Source organism: Sander vitreus, chromosome 16 (assembly GCF_031162955.1).
Source record: "Sander vitreus isolate 19-12246 chromosome 16, sanVit1, whole genome shotgun sequence".
NCBI classification, from domain to species: domain Eukaryota; kingdom Metazoa; phylum Chordata; class Actinopteri; order Perciformes; family Percidae; genus Sander; species Sander vitreus.
This window is the reverse complement of record NC_135870.1, coordinates 20,707,817-20,726,667: the sequence shown is the minus strand read 5'-3', so window position 1 is coordinate 20,726,667 and position 18,851 is coordinate 20,707,817. Positions and strand designations below refer to the sequence as shown.

The following is an 18,851-nucleotide window of genomic DNA, read 5'->3' as shown; positions in this document are numbered from 1 at the left end:
TTATAGCCGATAGAGGGCCGCAAAGCGAATGAAGAAGTGCTGTTCATCCTGTTACGAGTTGATGAACCACTGAAACGATTTTGGGAACATTAATTTTAAGGTACAAAAGAATCTTTGGTGTTGCTTTAAGAACACATCCATTCACTCGAATGGTTCTTGCATGAAGCCCATTGCGCAAGATGGGTCTAATAAAATCTCTCTTACAATCTGCGTGACATTGATATCAATTTTAAAACATGGCATATTGTGCGATAAATCATAGTGCTACGATGTGAAAAAAGCAAGTGGACTCATCCTAAACCCACGTGGATTGTAGCAGCAGTCACACTGCGAGAGATTGGTCCTACATTTCTGACAGTCACTGGATGTGTCTCACACAATGCCATCTAGGACAACGACTGTTAACAGATTTACGACCATATTTCACCATATTTCTGTCACGATTGTTTGCCTACAGCAGAAGATGAAAAACTTGTCTCTGCTGCTTTACTGCCAATCACTGAGTCATGCTGTTATTTGAGAGGATTTGTTTTACACTTAAACTCTGCGTAGTTCATCTTTAGTACCGAGATTTTTTGTAGTGTAAGTGTAAGAAGAGAGGGAAAGAAGAAAGGTGGAGACCCTAGAGAGAGGCAGAGGGAGCAAGAGTTGTAGGGAATGGAGGGATGATAACAAGGAGAGGGACTGGAAAGCACCGGGGCAAGGAAAGGTTGTGAGAGGAATGAGGTAGTGAGAAATTTTGTGTGAAAATTAGGAGGAAAATATAAAAGGTGAGGTTAGTAGGCAGGAAAGGGTGGAGGAGAAAAGAGTGAAACATGATAGAGGGGGAGACAGGAAGGAAAAGGAGGGCTAGCTAAAGAGTGAGATGCCAGCAAGGGAGAAAGAGAGAGAGGGAAGAATAAAGGAAGGAAAGGGAGGGATAGAGCCATAGGAGAGAGGTAGGTACTGGCATGGGGAGGGGATGGAGGGAGGGGTGGGGGATGGACACAAATGAAGGTAGAGGTGGGGGGTTCTTCAGCTGCTTTCTGAGGAAAAGCAGTTGAAAGTAATTGGTTCCTGATGTGAAGCTGAGCTTAGTTCTCCAAATAAAAGGCCTTTCTGTCAACTGTAATGGCTTTTCCATGCTGCACTGCTCTGGTGGGGGCTACATTAGCATCCCAGCATAGCTTATGACCTGCTTTGAATCAGAAGGTACACAAAAACACAAATGTACCAACTGTGATGGCCTGATAGCATGAAAGGTCTTTTAAAGAGAGTTTCTGCGACAATACAATCTAATCTGTTAGAGGCTACAGTCGATAAGAATCCAAGCATACAACTGCAGACTGTAAGCTGTTCAACAATGCACAATACAGCATTTTCACACACACACACTTTACAGTAGTATCCAAGCATAACTAATGGACAGCCAATGCCAAGACAAACGAGAGGACAAACGACATTGCAAGAAAAGGAGAGCGTTTAAAGGAGTAGTTTGACATTTTAGGAAACTCGCTTATTCACTTTCTTGTCGAGAGTTAGATGGAAAGATTGATACCACTCTGAAATGTGAAGCAAGTAAGAAAGCTAGAAAGTGCATTTCCAAAAATGTTGAACTGTTCCTTTAAAACAAAAAAGGTTTGGTGTGGAAACTGCTGGCTTTGTGCTGATGCAGGTCCAAAGAAGAGGGAAAAGATACGGTTTCAAATTCATCTACATTACTGGGGACCAAGGTTATTATAGTTTTGCATTTTTCAGTAGTTTTTTATTTTTATTTCGTTTTGACTTTTTGTTTTCAAATTCAGTTTAGTTGTAATTCGTTTTTAAAGTGGGTTTGCTAGTTTAGTTTAGTTTAAATTTTTTGAAAATGCTTAGTTTTAGTCTTTTATGTAATATGGGTTACTTGTCGGGGGATTCACAAAGGTCAGAAAAAGTATTGTATAATAATAACTCAACAAAAACATCATACAATTTTAGAAATATGTATTCACAATGTATTCAACAATAACACCAGTACAAACAATGTACATATGATAAGAACAAATATGTAAACAGTCTACACAAGACGCCGCAGTAAAATGTGTAAGAGACGTGTGCCAGGAAAAAACCTAAATAGCCAATAGACTAAAGAAGACATACATAAACAGGTGTTTTGAACTTTGGTTTGAGTAAAGTGGCGAACTTTTTGAAGTCAATCAACTCACACATTGTGTAGACGTCCCAGTATCAATACACACATTAACCCACACTTCCTCCCGGTTACGGTGTTCCTGCGTATTTACTAACCAGCAGCTATCGGGTCGCCAGAGAAAGCACTCCTGTAGTGTTCTACGTATGTTTACTTGCCTGATTGCCTCTTTCTCTGTGTGTGTGACTGTGTGTTTGCTTACCTGGTTGCATGACAGCATTTAATTGAGTGCATACGTGTGTGTGCACACACTTTATACACATGACGGATTAGGCCTCAAAAGCTAACTAAATAAACAAGTTATATCTCGCTCGCTTATGTAATAATATGTAAAATATATATATATATCCGCTGGTTGCCTGGCAACGGCTCAGAGATAGTCTGGCACATAACCCCGTGTAAAAAAATAAATGGTGAGTTTTTACACTTTGGTTTTGTACGGATCCAACCAACAAGATGTAACTTCTCAATCAGTGAGCTTTAGATGTGCTGGTGGATTTTGTTAGTGTTGGAGAGTGCAAGGTAGCTGTATAACTGTGTAAACTTGATCTTTTATGCTTATTCAATTGAACTGGCCGTTAATCCCTTCACAATGACAGCCTGGCAATGACGCCAACTCTATGTGGTTTAAGACCTAGTAATTGCAGGGGAGGCTGTAAACCAGTATACAAGAGTCCATTACAAAAGAACACTTTACAACTGATACAGTCATCGACAGAGAGAAGCCATTACCATGTATCATCACTACCTGAGACAAAGGAAGTCCCCATGGTGGATCTGTCATCTCCATCTCATTAATCTTTACTGCTGACAATAACGGAGAGAGAGAGAGAGAGAGAGAGAGAGAGAGAGAGAGAGAGAGAGAGAGAGAGAGAGAGAGAGAGAGAGAGATGTTGTCCGGAACATAAACTGTTACACAGTCAATCTTACTGTCATCATGTGCATCTGGTCTGTATAATTTAGCCTGTCAGATTGTAATCGTGAAAATAAAATCTCTGAGTCAGAGGAGCAACACAAGGGAGAGGAGAGCTGGAAGTTTAGGGAGGTTTACTAAATATGGCAAAAAGGGATTTTGTTTATTTATATATTCAAATATTTTTCATGTACTGTAATTATTCATGACTTAAAGGGCTATTTTGTTGCTTAGTACCCACATAAAAAAGTGCTGCAGGAACTGTGTATTGCTCTGTCTGATAAACCTTAATTTGAAAATGTACATGAAATCATAAACCGTTACTACATTAGAAGAGGATGACAGTGGCCATATGTATTGTCTTTCTTTCCATTATGGGTGCCTGACTGGAGCTTATTTTGGCTGTTTTTTTTGTTTTCTTTGACTGTCTCATTATTATTCATTATTCATCATTCATATGGTTGTTGTGTAACATTTATATGGAGGCTTTTCATATCCAAGCCTATTGTATCTACATCAACAGTAATTCATAATCACCCTTTTGTCACCCTCCTACCTGAGAGTTTTATTTACTTTGTGATGTAATTCATCTCCCTGCCCCTGGGCTGTTTATGTAGCCTTTTGTCTATTCCCCCACTTCTACTTTTTTCAACCATTTCCTCTTATTTCACCCTACCTAACCCCTTGGTCTCTTTCACTCTCTGTTCCACTACTAATTGAGCACCCTTTGAAAACCATGTGCCTCTCTCCCTTTGCTGTCATATGTCCAAACCTCTGAACTCTTTATTTCTGTCTAATTCAATCCTCTGTCTAATTCTCTCTCACTCCCAACATGGTGGTGATTGTCTCTCGGGGTGATTTGTACCTGCCTCTAAATGCTTAACAATCTAAAAGGAGTTTGTATTGGGAGTGAGAGCTGGGGCTAATCAGTAGTGCAGTTCATGCTTAAGAAGAGGACCTTTGTTTTACTTAAATACACAAATTCAAAGTGGCAAGCCTCCCTTATGTACATAACTAGGCTAAATGCCACATGGAGCCGGACCTGGTTACATGGCTTTAAAAGGAAGTGAGATTTTAAACCAACTTGTTATCACACAGAGTTTGAACTAAACTTTTCTTTTTATTTGGCACATAAAAAAACGAGACTCGCCACTCCAGCGGCTCTTTAAGGCCGTTCAGCAGTGCTTTGAGCAGAATGCTAATGTAAGCATGCTAACATGCTCGCAATAACACTGCTAACATGTTGATGATAAGCGGGTATAATGTTTACCTTATAAGTTTAGCATGTTACCAAAGCCCATCTACGGAAAGCCGTTCCACTCCCTATTCAGCCCCATTGTACCTACTTTGGTTGCAGTTCCACCAGAGTTCCACTGGGGGTGATCACGGTCCAGTGCTAAATGAATGGGATTCTATGGAGCTAGATGGCTAAATTTGTCTCTTTCGTCTGATTGTCGTTGAGAAATCTCGGATTTGATTGTAGTTTTTGCAAGTTCAACATGGATTATAGGTCAAAAGTTGAATGAACAAGTACTTGTGTCCTTTCGATTTCTTACAGGTTGAGTCATTGTTGCCCATAACACGCTAGCATTCTGCTAATGAATGCTGATTGGTCAGTGAAGGACTGATTACGATCGGAGATCCCGCTTGACGGCATCCAAAGCAGAACCAGAATGTCAGAGTGAATATTTCGGCGTGGTCTTTAAAACATTAGCAAACCTCTTTCTAGCACGTGTTGTCGATGCTTCGAGAGAAAAAAGGAAGCGACTCAGAGCTTGCCGTAAAGCAGTATCTCTGGCTGTATATGTGTATGGCGTCATTGACATTTTAAAAGGCTTTTTAGAACAAAAAAGCCACTTTTAAAAAATCTAACACCCAGTAGTGTGTATTTTCTTAGCCTCCCCTTTCGAATGCAACATTCAAATTACTAGACAAAAAATTATATCGTGAGAAAAGTGGATTTTGAGGTGTATAGCTCCATAGAGTCCCATTCATTCTGCACTGGCCTGTGAGTGCCCCCTATGCAGAACTCTGGTGGAACTGCAACCAGTTCAGAAGCCGGAAGTAACGAGAGAGTGGAACTTCTTCCCTTATTAGAAATTCTTTAATGTTACCATGCTAACATTCAATTAGCACTGAACACAAGTACAGCTGAGGCTGTTGGGAGTGTCAGTTCTGCAGGTATTCAGTCGAAAACCACTAGTATTTGCCAATTTGGAATTTTGAGCTGATGATGGCACTGGATGGAAAGTCAGTGGATCACCAAAGTTATTACAAATCATACTTGGGGGCATGAATTAGAGTTTAGATGCTCTCCCCGAGTCCGAGCCCGACCCGAGCCCGGCCCGGCTCGACTCAAGCATTTGTGTTTTTTTTTAATCATTACTTTATTAGCCTAATTGGGTGGGGAGAAAGCTATGCCATAATCAGAAAGATTATCTATATAGGCTATATTTAGGCCAAAGTAACAAATGTGTCCAAAAAGTTACACAAGTTGGACTACAGTTACAAAATGCAACACGTGTCATGTATCGCACACATCACACCGGGGCTGCTGGGCTGTATGGTGTAGCTTAAGTGCAACATGGAGCTTGAGGATGTAAAGAAAAAAAGAAAAACAGGAGAATTAGCTTTGAGCAAGTTTGGAGGAAAGTCGGAGCTATGGAACCATTTTAAACAAGTCGTGGGCAGTGACAACATATGTCGGCTTTGTCCAGTGCGTTAGGCTAAGTGCTGCACGCTGCTCGCCTATGACAGCAAATAAAACGGGGACTTGGATGATGAACAGACACATGAAGCAGGCTCGCCGTGGCAGAAAAGATGATAGTCAACCTTCAACGTCCTCTTTTGTTACTTCTCCAAGCATGAGGGCGAAGCAAGCCCTCACAGAGAAAGGTGTTGAGTTCATACAACTCCTAATTGTAGTTGAGAAAGTCAGTTATAACGGCCCACGTATTAAAAAAGTGTTGGGTTGAAATCGGGCTAGGGCTCATAATTCCAGTTAATGTGTCGGGCCGGGCCGGGCTCGGGTTGGGTCGAGCTTGATTTTTTTGGGCCAGATCTAAGCTCTAGCATGAATGACATTGCCATCTGTAGAAGCATGTTGGATAAAAATAAACCTTTTATTTATGTTTTTTTCAGCCTTGCTGTTTACAATAACCAAGAAATATATTTTACGTGACCCTGCATAAGACAGTTGAGAAAGCGCCTAGGCAGGATATTTAGGAATTTTGACAATGTACGTTTCCAAATTGTAATACAAAAATGAAAATGCTGAAATGTCAGAGCGGAATTGACACTGCCAGTTGCTCCTCATCTACGGGTAACTACAGTATATCAGACACATAAGCCAAATGGTATGTGAATTATCTTTTAAAGATTCCTGTTTATCTCCTATAGCACTATTCAATGTCGACAAAAACGATGTGATCGTTAGTGCAGGAAAAATGTCTATCAATGCGTAGTGATCAGAACATAAGCCTGACTCAGGTGATTACATGTTGTCTACACCTCCAGTGACTTGCAAGGAAGAAGTACATTAGCTAAACGCATCTCTGCTCTTCCCTCCCATTCCTACAATTATGTTGGTTAGTCTACTGCAAACACCTAAATGCTACCAGATGGAGCACAAGCCTGTGGGTGTGACACATAAAAAAAAAAAACTCTTGTGGATTGTGCTTACAGAACTAACTAGTGACTTGGATACATGCATCAAAAGTCAATGAAATTTCTTATTGAGGTGATATGACCATTTTTAATAATTGAGTGACTTTTAACAGTAGACACAGGTCCAAATGACAGGTTACATAAGGTTGGTCGTAGTCTATATTCACGATGTTCCATTTCCGGGATTGCTCTGTTGTCGCCGGAAATTCCACCAGATGTCACTCTTTTCAGCCGAGTGTCCGTTACCTTCCGCTTTCTTTGTGTTGTTATTTTAAAGCTTTAGTGCGTAACTTTTTGATATTAATGAACGTCCGTTACATTCAAGCAAACATTTGCTTGTGTCAAAAGATTTCTACGACAAACAGTTTGTGCATCAACATATCGTGAAAAAAAGACAATACAAGAAGTACATGACAGAAATGTGAGGAATTATATCAAAGTTGATGCAATAACTTCTAATATAGCTAGTTAAAATGATGTTTTGGTTGTAGTTGCAGAGTAAATAACGGGTCCATCTTGAAAGTAGATCATCAGATATGTATAAACAGCATATAAACAAGCAAGTATACATGTGCCTAAAGCCTCCCCCTTGTACAGTAGGTAGGATTCTCCTTCGGCCAGCTCGTAGATGTTTGCTTTCCATTGTGGGATACCACGGTTTAAATTTGGTCTGTTAGACTTGTGTGAAATACAGGACCTTGTATTACAACAAGCAAATGCAGCATAGCGGCCATGCAAGTATTTTCACAATTCCCTGAAAGCAAACAGATTTCCCCATTGCTGGTTTCTGTGTGGTTCCACTCATTCCTTTCCCATCTGCGAGTATGCCAGGCGCTACAACTGACTTTATAAAACATGTCTTGCTGAGTCATTTAGTATTTTCAATTTTTCTCCCAACAAGTCGTCCAAACCATACGACGATAGGTTGTCTATTCCTACCCTCTAATATGACCAGCCAGTGGCGTAGGCAGAAATAGTATTTTGGGCGGGCCAGTACAAAACTGAGTGGGCCATTTTCAAAAAGATGTAGAAGTAGCAAAAAGGACAAACTGAAAAAAAAATGTACCTTCCAACATACTGCATTACAACGGCAATAGCAGCACTGTCTACAACATGCTCAACCAACAAAGCTCAGTCTAATAGGTTTGTACACAACAATATAGACAAAAACCTGTTGATTTTAACCTATTCAGGCTAAAATATATTTGCACCGGCAGAACCAGCAGCATTGGCTCTGCACAGCACTGTTATAAAATTAACCATTTTATTGCACAAAGTGGCAACTAAACATAAACCCAAACAGCAGAGAAGGCATTTACATACTGCATGACATATAATAGCCTACATCAGACAGAAATCGCACATGTAACATATCCTTTGTGCATTCATAACAGCATTGTTGCTATAGGACTATGGTCAGATCATGAGCAGCAAATGCGCTACCAGCAGTAAAAGAAACTCAAAGAATGAAAACTTTCAGGCAAGCACTGTTTGAATTATGAAAGATATAATGAAAAGTGGCCAGCAAGGCGCCAAATCTTAGACCGTGTGTCGAGTCCACGGCAGTGACAGGATCAAAGAAAACTAAAAACTACGTCATTCACAGATAAGTTATCTTCTTATTTAATGTGGGCAAAACACAAACGCGTTTCAGCTAGAAGCCATCATTAGTGTTCACGATTTCTTACTAAATAGGGAGGTTACTAGATAGGTTACTTAAATAATAACGCAAGAAGCATGAAAGACGTTTTACTTAACGTTACCTCTGTGAGGGCCAGCACTCAAACAAACTCCTCTCTCGCTGATGAGCTGTCAGTCAGCTCCACTTAGAGGACGGACACCCGAACCGAGCCCGTCGGAACCCGACGGGTCGGGCCGGGCCCGGAAAGATATTTAGAAATGATGTTCGGGTTCGGGTCAGGCTCGGTCACATCAGATAAGGCATTGAACATTTTACATTTAAAAAAGCTTATTATGTAGGTGCACACCTGTGTTAATGTGCTCTTGTTGCCCCGTGTGCGCTGATGCGCTCATCTGTTGACATTTCCGAATGCCTTCCTACAAACGCCATGTGTCATTAGTTTGAGAGAAAAAAAAATTAGATTTTAACTGTGTCGGGCTCGGGTCGGGCTCGGACATAAATATCTTAACGCCTGTCGGGCTTGGGCCGAGCTCGGTTACTGCTCTGTCGGACGCGGGCCGAGCTGGGACAGAAAAATGCGGCTCGATCTGCACTCTAGCGCCGCTGGGGAAATGTCTGCACATGCTGCAGAAAAGCTTGTCGTTATTTACACTGTATTCCATCCAAGAAAACTGTCCATACCACTTTAAAGAGAAGCCATTGTTGTCGCGGTAACTTTTAGCAGTACATTGCTTAACACATCCATGGTACATTGTCTAAAAAGCCAGCTAGCTAACGTTAGCTGCTGAAGGCAGCCCGGAGAGTCGGCCTGTTGTTACCATAACAACCACCTACATTCCAAGGCTTCCTAATTGTTTGATCCTTTTTCTGTGGTTTAAACAGTTTCGTTTTAATCAGAAGAGAAGACACATTAAACACACACAACTAGTTCTGTTATAGTATAGTTCTATTTTTTTTTTTACATACATTTGAATATTTTTCATAACAAAACATATTTTGATCAAACTTGGCTGGACGGGCCAGTGAGTAAAGTGGGTGGGCCAGTTACTGACCACGCGACTGTGACCAAAAGGAACGTTTCATAAATTAGCGCCCTAGCAATGGCAGGAAATACAACCCACAGGAGTGTTTTCACTCCTCATATCTAAACCAGAGAATGTAACGGTCTCGGTTTTAAACATGTTGGTAAAGTTGTGAAATGTCACAGTTTGGTGATGTCTGACAACAAAACTACTTAGTTAAGTTTAGAAAAACATTTAGGTTCAAATCTGTTACTTCACTTCTGGTTACACACGCGACATAGAAAGTGATTTTTTTTCTGGAAAGTTAACTGGAAAAAACTCGCCGTTTACTTTTATTTTCAAACGGGTCACAAACCCCGGTCTCCTGGGTGAAAGTCCTGTGTTTGTTTGACCCATCCACCACCCTAACCTGTCTCCTTACGCAAAATTTGGCGCTCTTATACTTCATCACGTTACTCCCTGCTTTGCTCCCATTAAAAGTAATAAGGCCAGTCGGCCACTAAAATAATACGGCCACTAGAGTGTGCCGCCTCTACACCCTATAAACGTAAATATGAGTCACAATTGCTGCTTGAACAAACAACTTATGGGGCGTTTTTCGGAGGATAGTCTCGTTTCTCCACATCACAATGCACAAAAAGAACCACAAGTATGTGTAGGAATCAGTTACTATGAAAATCGATATAGGTGGCAGAGAAACTAAACACCTAGGCTGTTCTGAATTATGTGGCAAAGATGAAAAATATCTTAGTTTTGCAGAATGCTCAGATCAGACACAGCGCGTACATGTACGTCTTTTGTCAGGGTCACTTTTTAATCATTGGGCTTTACATTCCTGCTGTCACTTGACCAAGAGAAATGTCAGACTACACGTTGAACACCAACCAAGCATAGTTTACAGTCTGTCGAGACCGTGAAACGAGAACAACAGCAACATTTGTTGTTTTTAAATGCCTACAACAACCTATGTGAATTATGACTCGTTTCCGTCGGCAAAAGGTTGACTAAACGTCTTAGGGAAGTGGCTTGGTGGATGGTTGGGCCCACACTGTTTAAATGCTGTGTTCAACCAACAGTCAGAGATCCTTACCTAACTTTAACTAGGTAGTTTTTGTGCCTAAACCTAACCAAACCTTATATATTGCACTGGCAGATCAAAGAGGGTAATTTAAAATCATTTTGTGGTGAAAGTCATTTTTTAAGAGTTTTGAAAGGCACTGACTCACGATGCCATCCTGCTGATAGAATCAGAAAACGCTCATATTGCTTGTTTTGTAACTACATGACAAATACCAGACCAGACAGGAGGGGGCAGAGACAGGACTTCCAGGATCAGGGTCGTCAACAGTCATGGCGTCACAGATTCTGATTCTGATTTTGTCAAGAGGCCGAAAGAGAAAGAAATTGGCCATGCTAGGCTCTCAGTCAGCTCCTCATGAGGCGTCCTAGATACATATTTGCAACCAACACTTGTTTTCGTTGTTCTTTGATCTGCAGAATCTATTTTCCTTCAATAAGAAGACGTCATCATATCATTTTGGTTTTGTCTGACCAACACTTCCAAAACCTAAAAATGTTCCGTTTTGTATCGCACACGACAAAGAAGAGCAGCTATCCTCGCATTTTAGAAGCCGGAAGTGCGGAATAGTGTGTTGCTTTTACTTGGAAAATGACATTCGCAAGGAATTGATGATCAAAACAGTTGCAGATTATTTTTCTTTCAATTGACTATATTGACTGTTACATGAGTGTATGAGAGATGGTGTATGGGTGGTCTATATCCAGGACATTCCACTTCTGGGATTGCTCTCGCTCTGCCGGAAATTAGGCGCCGCCCAAGACGATTGTGATTGGTTTAAAAATTGGACTGGCAAGACCCTCCTCTGCAGAGCTGTGGAGGAAGGTCTGTCAATGCGAGACTAGTGTATCAGTAATGCTTTGAGGATATTGCGAAAGGGTTAATGTTAGGATTAGGGGTTGGGATGGCTGTTTTATGTTTCCCTGGAAACTGGTCCTATATGTCATTCAATGTAAGTGACACGCTCACCTTAATGAGACAAATTGTTTCGATGTATCGTGGCTTTAACGCTTCATTTCATTCCACAGCCGCGGCAGTTGGTTTGCTACAAACACCTCACAAAGTGTTCACAGATAGTGTAAAGTTGGCAGACACATAACTGTCCCTACCAAATTTATATTTTTTTGAAGTAATTTCTCATAACCTGAGAACTTTGAAAGAGAAAGTTTAAACTTCACTTGGCCACCAGCACTGGCAGACACAGGGAAATCTTTCCAATAGGCTATATTATGAGGAAGGTTAATTGGTAAGGAATACAATTATGTCTTTGAGTCCCTCAGTGTCAGTATCACGCTCCCTTTTTCTCTCTGCTTCACTCCACCCCTGTCTGCCTTCCTGTCTCTCTCTTAACAAGTTACTGAAAAAAAATGTGTTTCCAATTAGGCAGCAGAGGGAAAAAGAACAACTCTCAACTGCGAACACTACAATAAATGCATGTGGGAACAATTGCATTTACGTCGTGAGATATAGGCTACGTGGGAAAATTGTGAATGAGTGAATTAAATGCACTTGTCTCCTGTGTTAAGAGATAAAAAAAAAAAAAAATAAATGCACCAGTGTCAAGAAAAGTCTGGTTTTTATTTTATTGTTTGCAGTGAAAAGCTGTAACACCGTCAGACAAAATGTCTCTACGTGCAAAAAAAAAAAAAGATCATTACCACCCTTCATTTAAAAATGAATTCTTTTGCAGTGTGTGTCTGTATGCGTGCGTGAGGCGTGTGTGTGCGCGACGTCATGTGCAGACAAAGGTCCTCTCCTGCAGAGTGTGTGTGTGGCGGTGTGAGAGAGAGAGAGAGAGAGAGAGAGAGAGAGAGAGAGAGAGAGAGAGAGCGCGCTTGGCGGAGCCGTCGCGCCAGCGCAGAGAGGCACGGAGACGCAGACACGGAGCATCAGGGCGACTACATCTGGGAACGAATCAATACAACAACTTGAAAAACAGGGACACGACGGTGGGCAAACAAAACAACATAGGAGGTATTCTCTGCACGGACATAAAATGAAAGGGTTACCTGGCTGTATTTTAGATTTGGAGTCGTTTATTACACCGCTGCGACTTTGACACAAGAGTTGCGCAGAGTCTCTAGGAGTTGTCTGTTGGAGGCATTTCAGGCACCCAGAATCAAACTTGACTTGGGCATCCAGGAACCAGTCAGGGAGTACGCTAAACTACCTATTGCGCTCTTTGGAAAGGAAAGACACAGTAAGTATTTCTTCTCTTTATCCTGCTTATTGCATCAATCCTTATAAATCCAATCACATTTGCTCCAAACGGGGGGCAACTTTTCTTCTTTTTTCTTCTATGACTCACTTATGCACGCACGCATGTGGGCATCTTTACATAATCAAAGTATACCTGCCACGTAGACGCGTTGGGTTGAGATAAAGGCTTTGATGGCATTAGCAGATGCTGCGCACACCGTTATTTCGTTAGGAGACGTTCGGCTGTGCGCACTATAGGGCTCGGGAACGGGGACGCTGCAGGAATGAAGGGACTTGTTTCGCCAGACGGACTCTTTATCAAACTCTGGGATTGGAACAATATTTGTGGAGTGAGTGAGCAGAAAAGAGAGAGGGGGGGGAGCAAAACAAGCGGGCGTTGGGTCCGAGACTGAAGGTTTGACATCTGTCTTGATTTTCCACGCTGATCTGCAGTCAGAGAATGTGTTTTGGAATTTTCTTTTCGTTTTTCTTCATTGAATCCCTTCCTCTCTGCCAAATGTAACCCCACTTCCCTTAAAAAACAAAACAAGTTATCCATAATCCAGGATCAGTTGTCCTCCCAACAGGAAATACTTGTGTCAGCACATGAAGGTGGAATTGCAAAAACATGATGAAGAGGCCAGCAGCAGCAGATTGATAGTCCTCAAACATTTCTTGTGGTGTTGGCATCCTCCCAAAATATACGCCTTGATGCTGTCTACTACCGGCTGGAGTCGATACACCCTGCTGTGCCCTGGACTCAGGCCTTGAAATAGGCTACAACAACAATCTCACGAACTAACCTCACTCCTCGCTGAACTCCGTTAAAGATGAGACAAAATGATGTGACGTGCCACCAAAACAGGATCAGAAATTCTAGGTGTGTGATTCTCACCTGCAACGCGGATGGAGATCAAGAATGTGCGTGGCTGTGATTGTTATGCATTGTCGTGCTGTGACAGAAATATGAAAATATCATATGTTGTGTTTCCAAAGGTATTATGTAAAAAAAAAAAGTCAAAAGAAACATCATCCCATTTGCATATATAGTTCCGGCTGTGGCCAGGTGCATCCTGGGGTTTTTGAATAAGTACAGTCGTGATCACTCATGCAAATAGTTATGATTTTTCATTCACATAAAAGGTGCTTATGAAGATGATTATCAGTCAAGTTATCAAGTGTAGCATGCACAGATATTTTAGTTGCTGCAAAAGTTCATAATACGTTGAAGCTGTGCCTACTACAGGGCTTTTTCCAGGGGTGATTCTAGCATCAGACCTTTAGGGGGGCTCAGCCCCTAATGACAATATGACACGGATACAGTGCCTGGCAAAAGTGTTAACCCCCCTTGCTAAATCAGTAATTTAATTATCTGATCATCTCTGAGCTAGCTACTGAACAACAATGTCAGCAAACGTTTTTTGACACTAACACTATAGGAGCTTTCCGACCGGATAGTACTTGTACTTTTTAGAGGAAAAGTACACTTCTAAGCAGTTCTAAGAACTACTGTTCCCCCAAAATCTTTTTTTCCGTTTGCATTCCCACTGGCCAAGTGGCCATATGGACTGGTAGGAGGGGTAAGGGAGTGACGCAAGCACGGTAGTGGTCTTTATAGCATCGTCACTAGACCTTAGCGCCACATACAACAACAACTAATGATACTAATACTTGCGCACTTTTCCTATATTAAATGCACGTCCATTCTCGTAGTAATTCACGTAATGTTTTGCTCAACACAGACGGGGCTTTATTATACTCGGAACAGACCCCGCCTCTGCCTGCTACGCTGTGGACGTGTGTGTGTGTGTGACGGCCGGCGAGCCGCAGGACACGCTTGTGGAGTTTAACACAATTTCTCGCCTAAAACGTTGTCAGAAGTGAATTTAATGATGAATAAGATGGTGAAAATTGTTAAAAATGTCCCGTTGTTGCTCTGTCTGCAAGTTTCCGAGTTGGCAGTGGGCGTGACTATAAGTTCGACCAATCAAGTACACCTAGGAAAAGGGAAAAGGGATTGAGCCCCCCCTAAAAAGGGTCTAAAATCGCCTATGGCTTTTGCACTGATCTTCTGCTTGCCGACAGTTTTTAGAGCTACCTGACATAAACCCCATATCGTAGACATATCGGCATTGGCTCGTACGGAAGCCCCTAAAGGGACATGGGAGGGTTTTTTTTCTTCTGGTGTGCACAGGATACTTTCTGGCGCGCACAAGAATCTGAATAGCACTCAAAATGGCTGCCGAGGAGGAGGGATTTATCTTTCTGAAAACGCAATGAAATGTCTTGATAGTGTCTTCAACAAACTTAGATGACTAATGATTAACTAAGATGATAAGGCAACTGTTAACTGATGTCATGCTGTGAATGTGAAATATTAACTTTAGCCACATAACGATAGCAGTACTTTGTTAGCTTCATTTTGCTAGCCTTAGATTGGTTTCTTGTGAGCAAAAGATACTGTTGCGTGTGCACCAGAAAGTGTCTTGTGCACACAAGAAAAAAAAGAAGTCATGTCATGTCCCCTTAGGCGCTCCGCTTGAGTGTGATGTGTGAACTTCTCAAAAACCCGAGATGAGGCTCGCTGGTGTCTGTAAGACACATTTCTGAGCTATGTTCCAAATTGCATTCTTTTCACTTTTAAAGGCATACAATGTAACTTTTCCCTCTTTCCCCGCTCGCAATTGCGACCGTGCTCTGTGCTCAAAGTGCTAATTATTATTTAAACTTTGACCTTGTTGCCGCTGACCATTCAAGGCGCAACCAATTCCAACAGCTGCGCTTTGCCTCTTTGGCGCCCGACCTCGCGGTTTTGCCGCAGATCATACATAGGCGGCTTTACTATGTTCTGCAGCTGCCCTTACAAAGTTATGTGTTGCATGCAGTATGCATACAATTGCGACATACTACTTCTTCATAACATTGATTTGATGCCTTGAACTTTGACTTTTTCATTTATGCTGCGCAAAGGATTCTGGGTCAGAATAGCAAGAAAAGCATGCTGGCTAGCATACTGCAAAATATGACCATATGCAGCAGGACATCCTGGTATTTTTGGCATACTGCATTTGAAATAGCCTTCTATGCATTAAGACATACTAAATCATTATGTGGCATACTAAATAGTATGGTAGTATGGGTATTGGAACTCAGGGCAGATATCTAGCAGGCTTAATATCTGGAGCTGTCAGGGACTCTGTCGGGGAGCTTCAGCCAATGAGAATGCAAGACATGGGCTGAGGGGAAACCAGGGGGAGGGGTGGCCTGTACTTTACTGTATGTGTTGCATTTGCAACACGGACCAAAGTTGTTGTTGTTGTTGTACACGGAAAAAACTAGGCTACAAATAGTAAAAACGTGTGGAAATAGAATATTTTGTGAACATGTGTGCCGTCAACAACACTCCCTAAAAGTGCTCAGATTTTTCTTTTTCTTCGTTTCATGCTGTTTTATTGTTTTATTTAGTGTTATTATGTGTGCCATTGACAACACCCTCTTAAAAGTGCTTTGTCTGATTTTTCTTCTTTGTTTTATTGCTGCAAATCAGTCACCAACAACTTGGAGCGCTTGTTCCTGGTGGACATCCAAAAATCCTGCCCCGCATATGGTATTTCATCATGTCCCGTGTCACTTCTCGCATGTGTTTTTATGACCAAAAAAAAAGTAGTGTGGAGACTAGATTCAAGCATGCTTCCTGGTGAAAGATCTAGTAGTGTGTGAGCCCCCGTCGATGGTGGGTTGTGTGAAAACAAGACAGCAAATTGTGTAGTGTGAATTGTACAGCCAACTGGAACTCAGCTTAAGAAACTGTTGTGTGTTCAGGAAGCGGATTCAGAGGCCACTAAAGCTTACACTTGTGACTCTTAGTGAACAACACTATCTTAACCACCTGTTGTTTTTTTGCCCAATAAGTGATGGTCGATGATTCTGACCAACACTTTGGCCCAAAGCAGAATATTTCAATAACTGCAGGCTGCTGTGAAACTTGGTGCTTGTGTTCCCAGAGGAGAATTTCTAATCTCGCTGGAGTCACTTGACATTTCAATAGAAGCAGGTCAGGTCAGAATTTTCACGTGACCAACAATTTAGTCTGTTAGAACAAAACTAATGGCCTTTTTGCTATGAAATGTATGTGTGTACATTTGAATTCTTTTAGTGAGTCCTTGATCTTTCCCTCTAACGTCATCAACAGGTCAACATTTTATGATTGATTTGTCCCCTTGAATTACCTTCACCCCAAAACTCAGGCCAAAATCTCAATTTGTACTTAAACTCGCATCTTTAAAGGAGAGATAAGAATTTACTTAGAGCACTTAAATGCTCCCCAGAAGATTGCAGATGGGACCCACAGGTGGCACAGAAATAAAGTTTAGTTAAAGCTCCCATTTGCCTCTTTACACCCTCGCTTTGTAGAGCTAGCATTGTCAAAGACTGCAGTAAACAGGGGGTTAGTCGCTCCAAATTGTGAGGAAAATCAGGAAAAATGACAAAGGATAGCGAGAATAAGAAGATTTCTATCCCATTTGGTCATAACATGAACTACCCTTTACTGACGCTTTTAAGACAATTTATTATCTCTGTAAACAAAAAATAAAAATAAAAAATGGTCGGATCACTGTGAAATTTGCTCAGGATGGTCATTATTTCACATTTTTGGTGATCCCATGGCTTTTCTTTTTTTAACATTTCCACATGCATCTGCATCTGATCGTAAAGGTCTACTGCAAAAGAAGGGGAAAAAAAGCCATATGCTCCCTGCATGCTATCCTTGCCCTTTTGATGTTACCCAATTAATACTGATCTGAGGCTCAAATGGTGTGTGTGTGCGTGTGTGTGTGTGTGTGTGTGTGTGTGTGTGTGTGAATATTCACAAGAGATGACAAGAACACTGTTTACCTCCCACCCACTGCCACAAACCCCAGGGGGGCTTTGATGGTATAGTGGAGTGTGAGAAACATTTACACTTCTGTAGATAGATTAGGTCAAAGGCTTTCAAGCTGTTTTAATTATGGAATCCACATTCTCAGAATAATGTATCACAATGAGTCATGTGTTGACTGTTAACTTAATACTTTGCAATACTTTCCTAGTTGAAATATTTCATCCCATATTGACTTTAAACTAGGCTGAGACACATCCAACAGTTACAGAAGGATAGAGCAATAGGGTCTTCAGCGTTTTCAGGCTCGTGCTGAAAATAAGACATTCAACTTTTCCACTTTTAACATGAAGAAGTATTATTACAGTACTTATTAAGGAATTCCTCAGAAATAGGGCTGCAGCCCACTTGGTGTGCTGACCTATGGTTTATGGCCAGTTTGGTTGCTTTAAGTCATTCTTACCAATTTGTTGTAAACACTCAAATGCAAACGTAAAACTGCAAATTTTTAAGAACGAAAGCAAATAAAGTCTTGAGTGATTAAAGACTATTTAGATGGATGGCATTTAAAGGTGCTGTAGGTAGGATTGTGAAGATTATCCAAAGAATTTGAACATCGACAACTTCTCAGTCCTCCCCCCCCCCCCCTTTCTGCTAAAGCCCAAACGGTCTCCTAAGCCCCTCCCCCCACGAGGGAGAATGACTGCGTGTGCCTGAGCAGTGATTGACACGCAATCACGTTAGACAACCGCCTATTCATCATTTCACCATGAGCACAGCTACTGCAGAGTGTTATGACATGAGGAGATACGAGATTACAGATGACAGGGAGAGATTTCAACAGAAAAACAGTTTTGAAACTGTTATCAGATTAAAAGAAATTGCCAGCTTGTGACTGTACAGAGCAATCTGCAAGAAATAATTATTTAAAGTAAGAAAGGTTGAGCTCCTGTTAGATGCAATGAACTATATTTTATGTTTTAGTTTTAAGTCTTAAGTTTCCAAAACAATTCACAACGGATTTTTAATTTATCGGCCATCCAAATGTTTATGTATCATAAGACCTTTTCAGTGGATAATCGCACTGTTTCCCTGGAAATGACGCAACCGCACTCCAAACATGGGGGACAAGATAGTTCTCAGGAGCTCAGTGGTTTCCTCAGCAACACAGGGAAGAAGTGCAGTCTATTAGTCCTTAAAGTTCAGGTTGATAGATTTGACAGGATTATAGAAACGTACTCATCCCAAAGTTATTCCACAACTTGAGAGAAGCTGAAAAGCTCAA

At 41.3% G+C, this 18,851-nt stretch overlaps 1 protein-coding gene across 1 annotated transcript in view; it reads left to right on the top strand.

Moving 5' to 3' along the window:
* The first annotated feature begins 12,297 nt into the window (after nucleotides 1-12,297).
* Nucleotides 12,298-18,851, top strand: part of lpar1 (lysophosphatidic acid receptor 1) — a 45,103-nt gene continuing 38,549 nt past the window's right edge. The window contains exon 1 of the mRNA XM_078271494.1: nucleotides 12,298-12,688. The gene's annotated coding sequence lies outside the window, so the exon portion shown is untranslated. The remainder of the gene's footprint in view (nucleotides 12,689-18,851) is intronic.